Below are 6,000 nucleotides of genomic sequence, written 5' to 3'. Positions count from 1 at the left end.
CATGCAGCTTGAGGCTTAGAGTTTATCTTATTATTGGCATCCTACCTACAAAACCTACACCTAGAATAAAACCATGAAGACTCCCTAGCACACACCGGGTAGGGTCCCAGGCCCAGCTGGAGGCCTTCCCTTTTGTTTTGCAGAGATAGGCCTTCCGACCCTATTTGGGGTGCATGAATGCACATCTACTGAGCAGGCTACAAGACCAAAGCAAACGAGGAAGGCAGCGATGCCGGCTCCAAGGGCAAGGTTAAGTGCTTTCATTTCAAACTTCCAGATGACCCACAGGACACACAGGTGCACATCCCAGCTAATGAACTACTCAGAGCACTAGGAGAGCTGAAACCAGAAATGGGCTCCATGTGGTGGTATATGCTAGTAATCCCAGCAAAGCACGTGGGAGACAGGAAGATAAGGAGAGTTTGAAGCCAACCTAGGGTATGCAGTGGTCCCTGTCTGGAAACAAGAAAAGCCAACTAATCAATGATTATTACATACATACATACATACATACATAATACATACATACATACATACATACATACATACATACATTCATTCATTCATTCACACTTCCATGTACCTATCCATCCACTCATCCATCCATCCATCCATCCAACTGACCAACCAACCAGATAACCATGGCTAGACACATGGACATCTCCAGTTTCTGTGCTTCAAAACTGCTTTTGTAGGAAACAGCTCAAAGGAACACACCCACAGTAATATAGCTAGCCTTTCAAAACCAACAACCTACTTAGACATGAAGCTGCACATTTCCTGTGTATCAGCATGTATTAGGGGTTTGTCCAGCCCCTTCCGAGATATGTTTATCCACCAGGCTGTCTTGTCCTCCAGGAAATAAAAAGGAGTTCCAGGAAAAATGACAGACTTGCTGGCTGTTGATTTCTACACAAGCTTGGCAACAGCCTCCTAGTTGACGAGTCAGGACATGTCCTGGACTAGCTCCACAGGACATCCTTTTATCTCTTCATCAGGGGTGGGATGGGGGGTGGGCATACTCCACCCAAAGGCCTTCATTTCTGAGCAAATACTCTATATTATCTGCTTTATATATACATTAGTTTTCTTCTGAGCTCTGATTTTTAATGTAAATAAAATTCACCAAACATGATGATGATTCTATCACTTGGACTATTTGTAAGAAATCGTTCTGACTTGTAATATTTTCAGTGTGTGTTGGAAAAAAATTTTTTAAATGAATTACATCTTCCAATGTCATAGCAAGGACCACCCAAATTCTAACGAAGAAAGAGAGACAGATGACATTTTTTTTTTTAAAGATTTATTTATTTGTAAGTACACTGTAGCTGTCTTCAGACACTCCAGAAGAGGGCATCAAATCTTGTTACAAATGGTTGTGAGCCACCATGTGGTTGCTGGGATTTGAACTCAGGACCTCTGGAAGAGCAGTCAGTGCTCTTAACCACTGAGCCATTTTACCAGCCCCAGATAACATTTTTTAAAGGTTTTTAATATGTTGTTTTTGAAAGTATTGGGTGAGACTCTAACTAGGGAAAGTTGAAAGTATTTATGATTTCTTAGGAATCAGTGTTGAAACATTTGGGGGGGGGGCAGTTGATGCTGTTGAACATGCCATGAACTCGCTAGCCTCTGACCTTTGTGTCCAAAATCCTGTGATTACAGGCATGCACCACCAAAGTGGCTTAGGACTCTGGTTAATTTGAACAAGAAAGCCACCAGTTCTAATTATAGCTGTAAATGTTTCATACATGAATAACATCTCTGTAAATCCCAAGAGAACGGTGCTGGCATTATGTTTTATTACACATTCAATGAAACATTCTTTTATTTCAATTTCATCAATTTTTTTTTCTTGGCTTGCTAGCAGTAGTTGTCTTATTCACGTGAAGTATATTTTTATAGGTTCCTGAAAAACATGACAGTCTTGGAACTGGTCTTTCATGCCAGATGTACAGATGAGAGCTAAGTGTTAAAACGGTCACACCCAACGGACAGGCCCAACCCAGTCAGTCAGAAATCACTTCCCTGGCCAGCATCACTTAGACACAGTCTATGAAGCAAAGCGGGGTGTGTGTGTGTGTGTGTGTGTGTGTGTGTGTGTGTGTGTGTGTGTTATTCCCTTGAGGGCAGGTGGTTTTAGGTGGAAGGAATGGGTTGGGGTCAGCTGTGTCAGGTGTAGAAGCAGGAAGTCAGCTGCCAGGCTAACAGGATCTGGGCAGTTATCCAAATGGAGCTGGTGTCCACTGAGTGTTAAATGTGGCGCCTAGACAGGCCTTCCACGAGCCCTGGACATTTGGTGAACTGAGGTTCTGTGAGTTTGTCACTTTGCATGATCCCAAGTGCCATCAAGTAACCATCACCTCAGTCCCTCCCTTGCTCACCTGGCCACTGTCATCGCAAGTACAGGACTGTGCCTCCTCCGTCACGATTTGGAAGGCTGCTGTTTTACAGAAGTGAGGTGAGGGATGGTCTCTTAAGTTCCCCAGAAACAAACCAGGAGACAAATACAGGTCCAGTGACCGAAGGGCCTGTCCCAGGTGGAACTGGGAAGGGAGCGGGAGGCATGGAAGGATGGGAAGACCCCTGAGCAGGGAGGGCAGCTCCTGCTCGATCCCGTGGAGGACTCTGAAACTGCTCTTTGGAGCATGTCCGCCCATAGGCAATGGATAGACTGCTCGGCCATTGCTGAGACCATGCCCACAGGGTGCGCAAGCTCCAGCCACAGCTTTTCAACTCTGCTGTTGCTGGGCGGGCTACTGGACTCCACTGAGTGCCTTCACACAGAGCTTTTGCAGATAAGTTTACCAATCCCTGTCCTCGGTTCTGGAACGGCCCGTTCTGCAGTTTTTAAGACAGACCATAGTTGCTGGGAGCAAGAGTGTTGAGATAACCCATTTATGAGCCTCAGGCTGGCTACCTGCTCACCTATGGCTTAATAATTCCCTAGGCCTTGTTTATCTAAATATGTAAAGTGGGGAAATAGAAACACACACACACACACACACACACACACACCCGTGACTGAGAGATGAAAGCCAGTGTTGACAGTGCTGAGCTGAGTTCAGCATACAAGTGCTCTGTGAACAACAGCAACCTTTTTTTTATTTTTTATTTTTTTATTTTTTCGGCCATCTCAAGTAGGGTGAGTGTCCGAAAGGTTGTAAACCAAGTCTGCTCACCTTCCAACGCCCCAACTCTTTCTAAGTATTGCTTTGCACTGCTTTTAGCTTCGGGGTGGGTCTCTGACTAAAAAGGGCTGAGCTCAGGAAAGTGTGGGCTGGCCCGGGCCCGTTGTTACTGCGAACACCTTTTCCTGCTCCCCACCCTGTTGGTGCCACTTTCCCTGACAGCGTCCCTAAGTGGAGATAGGATTGTTCAGGTTGGAGGGACCCAGAACCTAGGAGGCCAGCAGTCTTGGGAGAGGTAGGTGTGTGTGTGTGTGTGTGTGTGTGTGTGTGTGTGTGTGTATGTATGTTTTATGTATGACTACAACTAGGAGAGGCGAGGCTTGTGTGGTATGTGACTGTGATTGGGAGATGTTTGTCTATGTGACTATAATTTCCCTGAAAGAGGAAGTGGACTAGCTCTCAGCTCCTTGCCGTCAGTAGTGACTGAAGGTACCCTGGCTAGGGTGCGTTCTGTGGTCCCTGCTGCCAGCTCCACTTCCCCCAGCTCTTACAGATGGCCTTGTTGGCTCCAGCATGGGCCCTGACATCAAGACATTCCTGAGTGCTACCCCAGGCGGGAGGCTGGGTTTCCTGGACCCAGAGACAGGTTCAATGACGAAAGTTGTGTAGATGTACCCAGTCTCACAACTTGTTTGCCCCTCCCTGCCCCGCCCCCAGGCTGGTTGCCTTTCTTTCTCGGGAGTCTTGGTCTGATGTCTCTGTTGTCCCATTTTTCTGTTGCTCTCAGCCCCCTTCAGACTTCACCCAGAGCAAAGAAACATTGCCAAATGGTCCCCCTCCATCTCCTTTGGTCTACTGATCCCTCAAACGCTGAGATGTCCTCCTCAGAGTCAAAAAACTGGAGAACTCAGAACATCTTCCACTCTCCTGTGGTGACGGCCCCACCCAAACACCCACACTGAGCCCTTTGTATGGGAGAATCTTTATATATTCCTTTAAGAAAAAGCGATCAGTAGGAAGCCGTTCAATCCTCAGTAAGAAAACCATTTCCCTCTAGGGAAACAGGCTGATAATCCTTTTGAAAGCAGGAAGGACTTTTCTCCATGTACACAGTGCTATCAGCTGGGAGACTGTGCATCACAAGGCAAGCTGGGCTTCTAAAGCCTGTAGTGGATATGGGACTTAACCAAATATTCCAAAGAGAAGGTTTTGTATAAACCTCACTATAGATTTGAAGGGGTGAGATTCACTCCTTGACTAGGTTGTAGGTCAGACCCACCGTGTTTAGATTAGACCTTAGTAGCTGGGACCTGCACTTACTGACTTAGCTTCTTCACTTGCTGACTTAGCTTTATGGCGAGGCAAACATGGACACTACAGCAGCACAGGCACCGATGAGCCACAAGGTGGCGCAGTAACTCTACATTTGGTCCCTGAGCAATTACACAGGGGACCACGAACTGGGAGGGAAGGTGCTGGGATTCCAGAATTTATGTAGTAAATATGCAAACTGTAAGCTACTATCATGTCTTCTGTTATTGAGGCCAACACTGTCTACCAGTGTTATTCTAACGCCTAGTCCATTATGCTAAGAGAGCATTTAACAAGTCATAAGACCCTCATAAAATATCATCTATACTAAGACCCCGTGCTAACCAACACCAGTACTGATAAATGCTGAAACACCATACATGACGACACTCAGACGGCGGTGACCGCAGACAGAAAAGACAACAGTTTCTTTCTGATTTATTTAAAGGATTAGAGCTGATATAGTAAGACATTTATGGCAAGGTCAACATAAACATGATAGCTTTGGTTATACTCAACACATGCAACTTACTACAGAGGTCACGCACGGACAAGCTTCCAGGTGAAACTGCTCAGGCGGTGGTGGCGGTGGTAAAGGAGAGAGAACTGTGCGCACATGGAGGACAGCTAAGAGCAAAGACGTAAGGAGCCATACCTAATGCCTACTGCCGCACCAGGCTGGCAAAGTGCACTTGCTTTAGAGTCTATCACACACAAGCATTAAGGCTACAGAGCTCCCAAGCCCTCTAACATCCCTTTATTTCTGACACATCACATTGTCCTACTTAGGCAACAGCATCTGCAGTCCTGTAGTAACCAGACTAAGCTGGTGATCACAGGACTAAAGAATCTCCAGCCAACCCCTCCCTCACCAGTGTGGACAATTGGTTAATTAAAAGGAAAAAAAAAACAACAACAACCAAAAACCTGCCCAGTTTGTGGGAGCTTACAGGTGGCAAAAGCCCTGAAAGAGTTAGAACAAGTAACCTCTGGAGCCGGCCGCCACCTTCTTCTCTTTAACGGGGTGAGCATATGCTGATCTGCATGTGACGGGGAAACTGAACCTGAGAGACATGGTACATCTGGCTCGAGAAAGTGTTGTCTATGCATGATTTATACCGTTTGCCAGGTTGATGGCTGTGTGTTCTAACTCGTCGAAAGGCACATTTGAAAAATGTAATCTTACCTGGGCCAAGAAACCTAACAGCAGTCTCTATAGCCAAAAGCTAGCCCAAGAGGTTATTTTGAATAACCGACCTTTACTTTTTTATTATTATTTTTGCAGCTTACTGATTCTACTCATCTCATTAAAAACTTTACTAGGCAGAAGTCGTGTTTAAAACTTGCTTTTAAAAGGAACTCAGTGACATCAAACAGAAGAATGAGCTTAATAGGCTAAAGCCTACTGGCTTCTTCTACTTGGTTAATATGTCTAGAACAATGAGGAATCCTATGATTATTAGGTCTAAACATATGCCATAGTTTACTAGTTATGTGCGTAGTAAAGAGACAGCTTTAAAAACAGTATGTGATGTCTCATGGTGCGCTAGCAGCC

This window comes from Mus pahari, chromosome 11 (assembly GCF_900095145.1).
Source record: "Mus pahari chromosome 11, PAHARI_EIJ_v1.1, whole genome shotgun sequence".
Taxonomy (NCBI): domain Eukaryota; kingdom Metazoa; phylum Chordata; class Mammalia; order Rodentia; family Muridae; genus Mus; species Mus pahari.
The sequence above is the reverse complement of the archived record's forward strand: the minus strand, read 5'-3'. Positions refer to the sequence as shown.